This window comes from Plectropomus leopardus, chromosome 1 (genome assembly GCF_026936395.1).
Source record: "Plectropomus leopardus strain MGB_pleo_1.0 chromosome 1, ASM2693639v1, whole genome shotgun sequence".
Lineage (NCBI taxonomy): Eukaryota > Metazoa > Chordata > Actinopteri > Perciformes > Serranidae > Plectropomus > Plectropomus leopardus.
The window spans coordinates 17,117,546-17,128,368 of NC_142176.1; the positions used below are offsets into that span (position 1 = coordinate 17,117,546).

General features: G+C 37.8%; 1 long non-coding RNA gene across 7 annotated transcripts in view; it reads right to left on the bottom strand.

The window, feature by feature from the left end:
- Positions 1–6,841, bottom strand: part of LOC121948057 (uncharacterized) — a 63,805-nt gene extending 56,964 nt beyond the window's left edge. For 3 of the 7 annotated variants that reach the window (XR_015776418.1, XR_015776417.1, XR_015776414.1), the window contains exon 1: positions 6,494–6,841. This is a non-coding gene — a long non-coding RNA (uncharacterized LOC121948057). The remainder of the gene's footprint in view (positions 1–6,493) is intronic. The other 4 variants (XR_015776420.1, XR_015776421.1, XR_015776422.1 and 1 more) reach the window with 3 other exon arrangements.
- Between the last annotated feature and the right edge of the window lie 3,982 nt (positions 6,842–10,823).

A 10,823-nucleotide genomic window follows, 5' to 3' on the forward strand; every position in this document is an offset into this window, starting at 1 on the left:
AACTCTGTGAAAACTCAAATTAAACAGAAAACAAAAAATTAAATTCACTTTGTGTTTTTACAAATTTTCATTATGCTGTTTTGATCCAAATATAATGACGGAAAAACACTCCAGTTCCATCGCAATAATAAGGGCCATGTCTTAAATAATAAAGCAACTTTTGAGTCTTTTTGTCTTTTTCTCTTCAGCACATTTCCTCCTCCAACATGACAGAGAATATAAAGATAATTAGTATTAATGGCATCATGTTCAACTTTTGCAACAGAAAGCACACAAACATAATGACACTTGACGTTCTTGTTGTGGAGCACAAAATGTATCATGAATGTGTCACCAAGCCTACTGTTTAGATTAGAGTTACATCTAGTGGACAATAAATGAAGATGCAGGCTGTTGTTTTTGTGTTACTTACTTGTTGGTTTCATATTACTTGTTATAGAAACATTTACTATGTGCCACATTGTGTCCACTTTGTAATGACCCACCTTCAAGACAACTGATAATAATTCAAATTATGAAAGAAATTGTTCACAACATTAATAATATTGACGTTTTTTTCTGCCCACTGTATAAAATAGAAGCACTATGTTTGTTTATTGGAGTAATTTGTTTCCTTATTCACAGCACAGAAGAACAAGCACATCACAAACACTTTTAATAATAAAATAAATTATCAAGTCTCTGTCTCTTTTTATACAGCACACACACACACACACACACACACACACCTAATTGTCCTCTGTCCAGTCTCAACCTCATGTCCTTGTTATCGCTGTTAAAGGTTAACATTTCTCTCACAGTCTGGCAGAAGATAATTGGATAAGGAAGTTATAAAGTCAAGCTTTTCAGACAATTCCCAGAGAATATGAAGGTTAAGAGATATGGCAGCTCTTTTACTCATCATATTTGTTCTCCTCTAGTACAATTCATGAATTTATCTGAAGCTTTTGGTTTATATTAAGGCCATACATCATGTTGTGCTGAGAGTTGTTGATCCTGACAGAAGACATTTTAATCTTTATGCAGATGTGACAAATGTAGGGGTTAGACTTTTTAATGTTTTTTGTTTTTTTTTAGAAACACACCAAAGTGATGTATCATGTGGAAAATGGGATGCAAAACCAGAAAATTGTACACATTTTTATCAAAGTTTAACATATGATATTTCAACTGGGTACATACATGTTCTCCTTGACTTGTTGTACTGCTAAACTTCCCGTTTGTATGCAGATCACATTTGGACCACTTAATGTTAAATCTGATCATTTTTAGCTGAGATTTGGTTTACCACAATATTCCACAACCTGTGGGCACTAATCTCAACAAAAGTTTAATCTTTGGTATTTTAATTGCTAAGTTTGGATTCAGCAAAGTCCCACAATAACACAAACAAACTACTGATGGAGGCAGTAGTACTTCAGAAGCTCTAATGTTCAGTGAGGTAAAATTACTGTTTTTGTCAATTAAGTCTGGCTTTAAAAAGAGCACAGATAAGTTTTACTTTCAGTTCAGCTGTCCATCAGAAAGGCTTGTCTGTTTGTGAAGCACTGCGCATACAATTGGATAAACAGTTGTTGTGTTATACTGCATGAGTTGTGTAAGAGTTTCTAAACTGAAGTTTTAATATAGTTTTGCCTCTGTTTACCCTTTTACTTAAATTCATCGAGAATTTTCTCAGTTTTTGGATTCTTCGTTCACCATGGAGGCATGAGAATAAGACAACATTTTCTTCAGGAATTGAAAGCAACAAAAGGTGAGCAATTAGCAAAGAAGTTGTCATTTGAAGACTGAAGTATACCTTCAAATGGAGCACTTGAGTATGTATTTAGTACTTTCCAAAGCAAAGTATTCACACTACAGAAACTCAGACTCTGAGATGATGATGATCCATGAGCTAACTGGAGGTAGCCTAAGTTAAGTTGCAAAAAACAGACTAAACCTAAGTCCAAGGAAGCTTACATTTACAAACTAAAAAAATTACAACACAGGTGTCTCCTCTCAGGTTTCCTTTTTGCATAAAAACTAGAGTATAAATGTGCAGCCTTATTTCTAGTCCAGCTGGCTCCACCCAGTGGTCAGAAGATTGATTTTTTTTCATACCCACTGAAAGCAAAGGAGACCAGATACAGCTTACATATTTATATTCTGCTAATTTATGTTTCTATGTTTGGGATACTGAGACCCTTGATTGGAAAAGATATTTATGCCAAGATCCAAGTAGCTCCTAAATGGAGCAGCCTGCCAAAAGCAAGTCATGGGTGGTTAAAAATATTTTCACTTTGCTTTTGCAGTGTACCTACTCCATGTGTATTTATACATTTTTATGAATGTGTGTGTGTGTGTGTGTGTGTGTGTGTGTGTGTGTAGTGCTTTATTAAGACTCTGGGCAATCATGTGACCTCTTGCTTGTGACAAGAAGGAGCCTCCTGATCTGACATCAAGCCAAACACTGTCACTCTGCAGCGTGCTGAAGTGTGACCTCCTCCAGCACTGCCTCTGTGCTCTCCACAGCACCAGGCCCATCATCCGTGTGTTGTCACCCCTCTCTCGCCCTCACTCAGCTCCTCTCCAGTGATCCTCTCCCTGCTCCCGTCTGACACCACGACAGAGACAAGAGGCACAAACCTTCTGTTCTCCTCTGTCAACAGAGAAACACCTGTCCTCACAATTTTTCTCTGAAACATATTTTGACTTCTCGCACTTGTCCTTTCATAACCCCCAGTGTAAACACATTTGGACTTCACCATGTAAAACGCACATCTAGTCTCATCCTTCTCTCTGTACTTGGCTCCCTTCTTCTGAATAAGGATGACTGCTCATAATATACTATATAATTGTAGTTTAACTAGTGGCCCTGAGAGCTCAACAATAAGAAAATTAAAACACAAATACACAAAACACAAAAAGATTCCAAAACGTTTTCATCAATTTGAGGACACTGCACAGCACTGAAGAAAAAGGGCCGCAAGAAGCTCACAGCACAACCGTTTCCAAGGGACACTATAAAGTGATGCGCATAGCTGGTATATGCACATTATAGAGAACTGCAGTAATGAGGCCTAAATCCCGGAAAGCTGTTAGCATTTCAGCATCTCTGGTTCCCTCGTCTCAAAGTCAATGTGTTTTTTGAATGGATTTTTTTTTTTAGAAATGAGGTCTGTAGTTAACACAAGCTTGAGAGACTTTTACGTTTTGTTCTATGACATAAAATAAGTCATTAAATACCCCACTCACAAACTTTGAAGCTTTGATGTGTCTAAAAAAAGATGGTCACCGACACGTGGCTAAGTGAGACTACAAAACATCATCGCGCCAAACACAGCTTTTACAGTCTCGTAGCATTAGCAACGCGACCGCAGTGTAGTTCATTTCAGCCTAACATCAGCTTTTCACTCCTGGCGATTACATTCAGGCTTCAAAAATCCTGAAAATGTTCATTTGTGAAGATTAGCTTGCTGAACAAAACATGTAAATATCATAAATGTTTGTTTACCACAGAGATTACAGTCTGCAATAATCTAAAATACAATGGGAAAAAAAACATTGTCTTTTTCACAAGGGAATAAGGGCTTCCAGGTTAGCCTACAGAGAAACATCATCCCTGGGGCACTCTTTATTTTTACCAAAGAGTGATCAACCTGGTCTCACCCTCCTGTACTGTCCCTTAACCTCCTCTGATGTCTGTAGGCTCATTTATGTTCCCTTTAAATAAGAAAATACATATGTCCATTTCAAACGTAAACACTTTCATGTGTCCTTTATGAAAGCACGGATAAGCCCAATAGATGGCACTTGAGGGCAGAGTCAAAAATTTCTCACAAAAACAAACGAGGCAACAGTTGAGGAGATTGTAATAATGTATGTGGATGGTGTTGGTCTGTGAGGCCATTAAATACATCCAAACATGTGGACGGAGAACACATTTAACTATTTTCACTATATATTATTATCTAGAAGTATATATTACCAAATCTTTCCGTCCTTCTTAAAATTTCTTTGTTATCTCCTATAGTTGAATCTCACTTGAACTATGCTACATTGTCCCGATGATCTCCACTGCTCTATGTCATACGTATAAGGTTTCCAAAAACATACAAAAATATAGACGAAATGAGCATGGACAGAAGGCTCCAACTGTCTCTGTCTCCAACATTGAGCATAAATGAGCCCTAATGTCAGCATGATAAATATTAGCCAATCACAGCACAGTAGTCAATATATCCAAATACAACAGTAAGTCTGAAACCTAGCAAATAAACACCCAACAAATGTAAGCCCCCACTGCTTAGGTTAGCTTTAGGGGAAAAAAATCACAGTTACAGTTACAGTAAGTTAGTTGTGTATTTGTTTGACCCATCCACCACCCCCAACATGCCTCTTCACACTGACCTTTGCTCTTCACACTACTTCCTTCATTAGCACATTGATCACATGATCACAGCTTTCCTGATAACAGGGGTTACACACGAATTCTGGTGCATTACCTCTTGCAGGTATACATGCAAACAGTGCATACCAGCAAAACACTCGTGTGCATGTATACAGTATGTGCATGCTTGAGTTTGACTTATGCTTTATGTGAGTGGACGTTGCGTGCGTGTGTGTGTGTGTGTGTGTGTGCGTGTGTGTGTGTGCGTGTGTTCTCGTCACCTTCTCTCAGGGTTACGTCTGCACCCTTGTGCTCCTCAATCAGCTCTAATGGATCCTCTGGCTCAGACTCAGCCAGAGCACTGATTGTGATACTAAAGATGCTCAAACACACACACACGCGTGCACACACACACACACACAGGACAGGGCGGGGCGGGGCTGGAGGCTGATGCGTCGTGATGAGCTAAGAGGTACGACGACCCTTCTAACATTTTCTTCCTGTCTTTGTCCTTTGTTTCTTCTCTTGTGCTTCACTAGTACTGCCACGTAACACCGCTCCTTCTGCAGTTAAGTAATGTTACACTGTAGCCTAACATAGATTTTAAATTATGTAAATGAATTATGTGACAAAATCTCATATGTGTTTGGCCTGAAAATGAAAAAAAATCTTAGCTTCTCCTTCTTCTAAAGTCCTCAAGCCATAAAAATGAAATTATATGATATATAAACTGCATTTTCACATCTTTCTTTCTGTGTCTTTATGTCATCCACCCCCACCCATCAACACCACCACCAGGGCCCTTAAAAGTGTATGTGAATAGTTCACATTGGTCCCATCCACTCTACCTCCCTCTGTGTCTTCATTCAGAGAGAAGAGTTCCCTTGGGGCCAATGTGTGCTTTTGAGTGTGTGTGTGTGTGTGTGTGTGTGTGTGTGTGTGTGTGTGTGGCCGCTACATTATTCTCCCCACTGACTTTCTATGGGATGAAAAAAATGACCAGACATGGAGCGTGTCCCTTCCTTGCTGTCTTTAGAAAAGAGATGGACTAAGGGGAACATGTTGTTCAGCACGGCAGCCCTCATACGAATAAAGAGAAGTCAGAGGGTAGAGATATAAAGATTTGACTGTTGCATTAATATTTCACAGTTGCTTTGGCTAAATTTTCACAAAGACTTTTGAATTTCTCCATATTTAAAGTAAACTTGGTCCTAAAATCTCATCAAAGACACAAAATGAAAACATCAGTATCAAAATTTGCTGTTGTCACTATCAGCTGCATATTTTTTAGAAACTCATATAAAAATAAATATTTAAAAAATATATATACATAATATATATAACATAAAATATTTTTTTAAAATACATAAAAATGCATATTAAAATATATATACATAATATTTATAACATAAATATTTTTTAAAAAAACAACATAAAAATGCATATGAAAAATCATATTTATGTGCCCACTGAATATTGATCATTAATTTGTCATTATAAATAATTCCGTGAAATGGTAAATAATTCACACAAATCTGATTTTGCAACAGCAATTTCAGAGAGAATTATACAAATAACAATAAGAAAAAAAGGACGAGAAATGTGCAGAAGTCTGTTTTCAAACTGACGCAGAGTAAAAGCCACTTTTGTAAAGTTTCACTTTGTAATTAAATTATTCTAACTAAAGAAAGCAGTCCACCACCACAGTAACTATAGCGAGACTTATCAAAATAAGACGCTTTTCCTTCATCCACTTTCACTGAATACCCCTCAGGTATTTGATAACAAACTGTGGTAAACAGAGGGTTAACCAAGCGGCAGAACAGTGGCGATGACAGCATTTTACTGTGAGAGGATACATAAGTATCAAACAACAAATTTAAACTGATTTGACGATCTTCACGAAGATAAGTTCAGCCACTCCGCAGTAAAGCAATGCTAACCGGCAGCCTTAGCATCGGAAACAAGCTAACGTTAGCATCACAACATCACAGTGACGCAACATACAGCATACGGTGTTACCGTGCGGGTAACCATCTCAATTATGTGGCTTCATTTTTCGAAAATAGAAATTAGGAATCAGGAATAAGATAAAATAGCTGTCGCAAAAACTGACTAGCTCACCATCGGTTTGGAGTCTTCAGGTCGTTAGCTTTCGCCACCTCGGAAAAGCAGCTCCGGTGCTAACCCTCGTTTTATCTCGCGCTCGGTTGAATTATTTCCTTGTAGCTCGCTTTTCGTCTTCGGTCTACTGTCTTCTGTCTTTACCGCGTATGCAGGTGTCAGCAGAGGAACTGGCAGTTCCTTCAATGTTGATGGTTGTTATTCAGCCATTGTTTTCGTAATTTTCCTCTCGAGGCCGCTCGTTGACGGTAGTGAGCTTGAGCGTGCGGATGGGGAGGAGGGCTGCGCAGATGGAGCACGAGCAGTGATTGACACTGCGTAAAGACTCCCCCCGGCTCTGATTGGTTGAGCTCTGCAGGGGGACTTGCCATTATAAGCACCAGGAGGAGCCAGAGGAACAACCTTTTTTTTTTTTTTTTAACCTTTTTAACCTTTATTTTACACAGATCACCTGTCCAATGTATTTCTCACAGAACATTGTGACAGGTCTGAGAAATATGACAAAAAGTTATTTTTATAGAAGTTACCAAAAAAAAAACCTCTGTTTGCTCCGCTTTTATTGCACTGTGCTCTTCGTGCCTCTGGGCCTTAGCCGTTTCAGACCCTTCATCCAGCCTGCGGGTTACGCCTCCTCCTTTAAGGGCTTGTAAATTTAAATGCCAAGTAGAAAATGAAAAAGATAAAATTTAAAATGCCAAAAGATAGCATGCAAATGCAATATATAAATGAATGAATAAATAAATATTTACATTAAAATCTTATTTATTTATTAAGTCAAATTTCAATTCAAACTTTATAACAGACACACAGAAGGTGCCATAGCATTAAAAAGAAAAGAGAAAAAAGAGAACAAAAACAAAAAGAAAACACCATAGATCATCATTAAAAACAGTTCCAAAGCAAGCTATCTTGCCAGTGTTTTCTAAGTCGTGATGTGTTGCGAGTGCAGCTCTTTCTGGGATTTGTCAAAGCATTTGTGATGCTGTTTTCAGATTCATCCAGGCGACACATAAAAGTAAACATAAAATGTCGTCAAAGAGCCTCACATATAGAAATACCAGAGGAGACAAACAGTTGACTGGCACTTTGCCACCTCAAGACCTGAAGCAGCAGCCTGAATGCATCATTGTAAGTCACTATGAGCCTCTTCATATTCTTCAAACGTGAACAAACAAACATCATTGTCACTGGAACTCATCATATCCACAGGCCCCTGGTGGCTGCACATTCTTAGACCCAAAATAGTAATTTAGCAACCACTGCAGTACACTCAATCATTACAGTGCAACAAACATATGACAAATAAAAAAGCCTGCCCATGACCTCTTAAAACTTTCAACTTCATTGTTGACCCTTGCTAACATGTGTTTGTATGATAGAATTTCTGACATAGACTCCCTCCTTGTTTCAAAATCTGGAGGTGATGTGCATTTTCAAATTTATCTTTACAGTTTAATATTTCAGTTTGAGCATTTCCATTTTAAATTCCATTTTGTTAATGTCAATTTAAAATATTATTTCACATTTAAAATTTGCTTTTTCTTTTAAGTTTAATTATGGCCTGATTATTTCTAGCAGTGTGGTCAGTTAAAAATCTTTTTCATTTTTTATTTTGACTATTAATTTAAATTATGACCAAGAACATCCTCCATAGGGATTTCATATTCAAGAGCTTATTTTCAATTTTTTTTTCTTCTGAGTCCTCATACATGCAGGACCAATAGAACAATTAGATTGTCATTGATCCATTGGAGCTGACGGCTCTCCAGCACTTGTAAAATCGAGTCTCAGAGGATCTGAGTAACTGTTTGACTCACAGCTCTAATTCCATACCAGTGCAGCTGATTCATGGCTCTGACTCATTAGGAATCAGAAGGGTTTGCTGATTGTAGAGCAGTCGTCTCATTGTTGCAGTGAGCCCCAGACGGTTCCACCTACCGGCCCGAGTGGAACAAAGCTAGTTCCATAATTAGGTTCTCCTGGCTGATTCGATTTGAGCAGCCGCTACATTCATTTTGCTAAAGATGCTCCTCAGCTGCTTGGAGGGACTAATGGAGGAGATGGAGAGATATATGGGAAACAATTAGACATGACATTATAGTGTGTGTGTGTGTGTGTGTGTGTGTGTGTGTGTGTGTGTGTGTGTGTGTGTGTGTTTGTGCATGTGTCTGTAGTTGTGTATAACCAAGTAACCTCCTTTATCTCAGCATTTATGTTAATATACCACACACACTCTCTCTCATCTCAAATCTGCATCACTTCTTTTTCTCTTTTCCCTTCTCTGTCCCTCGCACTTTTCCGATATTTTAGTTAGCTGACTTGCAATTAAATTACAGGGAGCATTACTTAAAAGGTACATAAATAGTGGCCCGCTGATGTGATACTGCCTCAGCCACAGATGAGATATGAGCTGCCTCATGTCACGCTATCTGGAGAAGAGACTGTCTGATCTGGAAACCTACATCATGTTCAGGCCACCTATTTTTACCTTTTTCTGTGCTCACAATAAGAACTACTAAAGCACACCTCCATTCAAAACATTTTTTTAAAATATTCTTACTTCACTTGGATGTCCGACCTTCACAGAATGAAGGGGGAAGTCTCTATGTGCTGTACATGCACACATGAGTTAGATTGACACATATATAGTTCCGAGCATGATTTTGTAACATCAGTGACATTTGTGGAATCCAGTTATGGCCCAGTGTGCAACTTACACAAGAGTGACGTGGAAACTTGAAGCCTTCAGTGCAAATAAACTGAAAATAGAATGGGAAGTAGGAGATATCTTGTGCCCAGCAGTTTGAAATGAAAATTATTCACATATATTTCTGGCCGAAATATATAAAGAAAAACATTTTTGCAATTGTTATTCAAGGCAGATTATTCTAACCAATCCCCAGAATAAATATGGGCATTGTATGGTTCTGCAAACCACCGATGTGTAACAATTGAGCATTATTATGTGGCGGATATGTTCAAACTTTACATTTCTTTACATTTAAAATTTTTTGGTGAATGTGGTGATGTTTAGGCACAAAAATCACATGTTTATGATCAGGAAAAGATCACGTTTTGGCTGAAAATACCCAGTTTTGGTGCCATAATTGTGGCTGGAAATGTCGCTGATGTCTCGCTAAAGCAACTTTTTGAACTGTGGTCTGCAGCTTTGCAGCCATCTTCCCTAGGTCTCATACCATCCACCATTCATTTTACCTATCTAAACAAAAACAGCTCACTCTTATATTATCAGAATGACATCATTACAAACATTAATATGATTCTCATGAAATGTACAAATGTATCACATGTGATTTGAAGAAATGTAGCACAGTATTTTCTTTCTGGTGACTGGGCTGAAATCTTATGACCTGTCTAAAGGGGATCTTTAAGTTTTTGTGGAAAACAATAAAAATATGAATGCTGCGGTGGTGCTTGGAAGCAGGGGCTGTTTGGAGTGTCAGTTCCTCAATTCCAAGCTTGTATTGCACTCTTGTAAATTATGTGTCCTGTGACAGTCAGATTTTTTTCTTTTCTTTTTTTTTTTTTTTAAAAGAGAATCAAAGCAGCAGAAGTTGAGAGATCTCGATTTATAGTTTTTTCCAAGAGATAAGCTCCAAAAATGTGGGATTTTTAAAATTCTCTCAGTGCATCTCAATAGCACTGGTAAAGAGCTCACTTTTTATCGCCACATCTCCAATTTATATTGCAGACATTTAACTGTTCTGACAGAGTGCCCCCTCAAACTAAACATTCAACGTTAGTTCCCATTCATCGATTTGCTCACCATGAAATTGTTAAAATGTGCCTGTTTAGTCCTTAAATTAATCAAAGTATTAAAGCTTTAAGACAGAAAGTCTTTTTGTTTTGTTTATTTATATTTGAGTTTTTCCACTGAGGTGTTGTTATGCATTTCATCACATTGTACATTCACTGATGCCCCCGTGTTCACCTTTTTTATGTAAGGTGACAGCAGATTATGTTAGAATGAATAATATAAAATGTACCAATTATCAGGCTATTTGGTGCAAATTTAAGTCCAAGCTTTTAAACGTAAAACATAAAACATTCCACATCACAAATAAAATTTCCAGCAGTGTGATACAGTCTCCTTGCTCTGAGTCGTCTCTCTAAAGTTATGCAAATGTTTATCTGATTTCACCGTCTGCTCGCTGTAATCTCATCTCGCCATGTCCACGTTGAAGGAAAGTGCTCTAGTGAGACCTTGATTCCCAGAATTCCTTTTTTATCTCTCAAGGTTGGTCTGGGAAAATAAGTCAGAGAGCTGTAGCAGATAAAATGTAGTGAAGGAAAAATGGTCACATTTTTA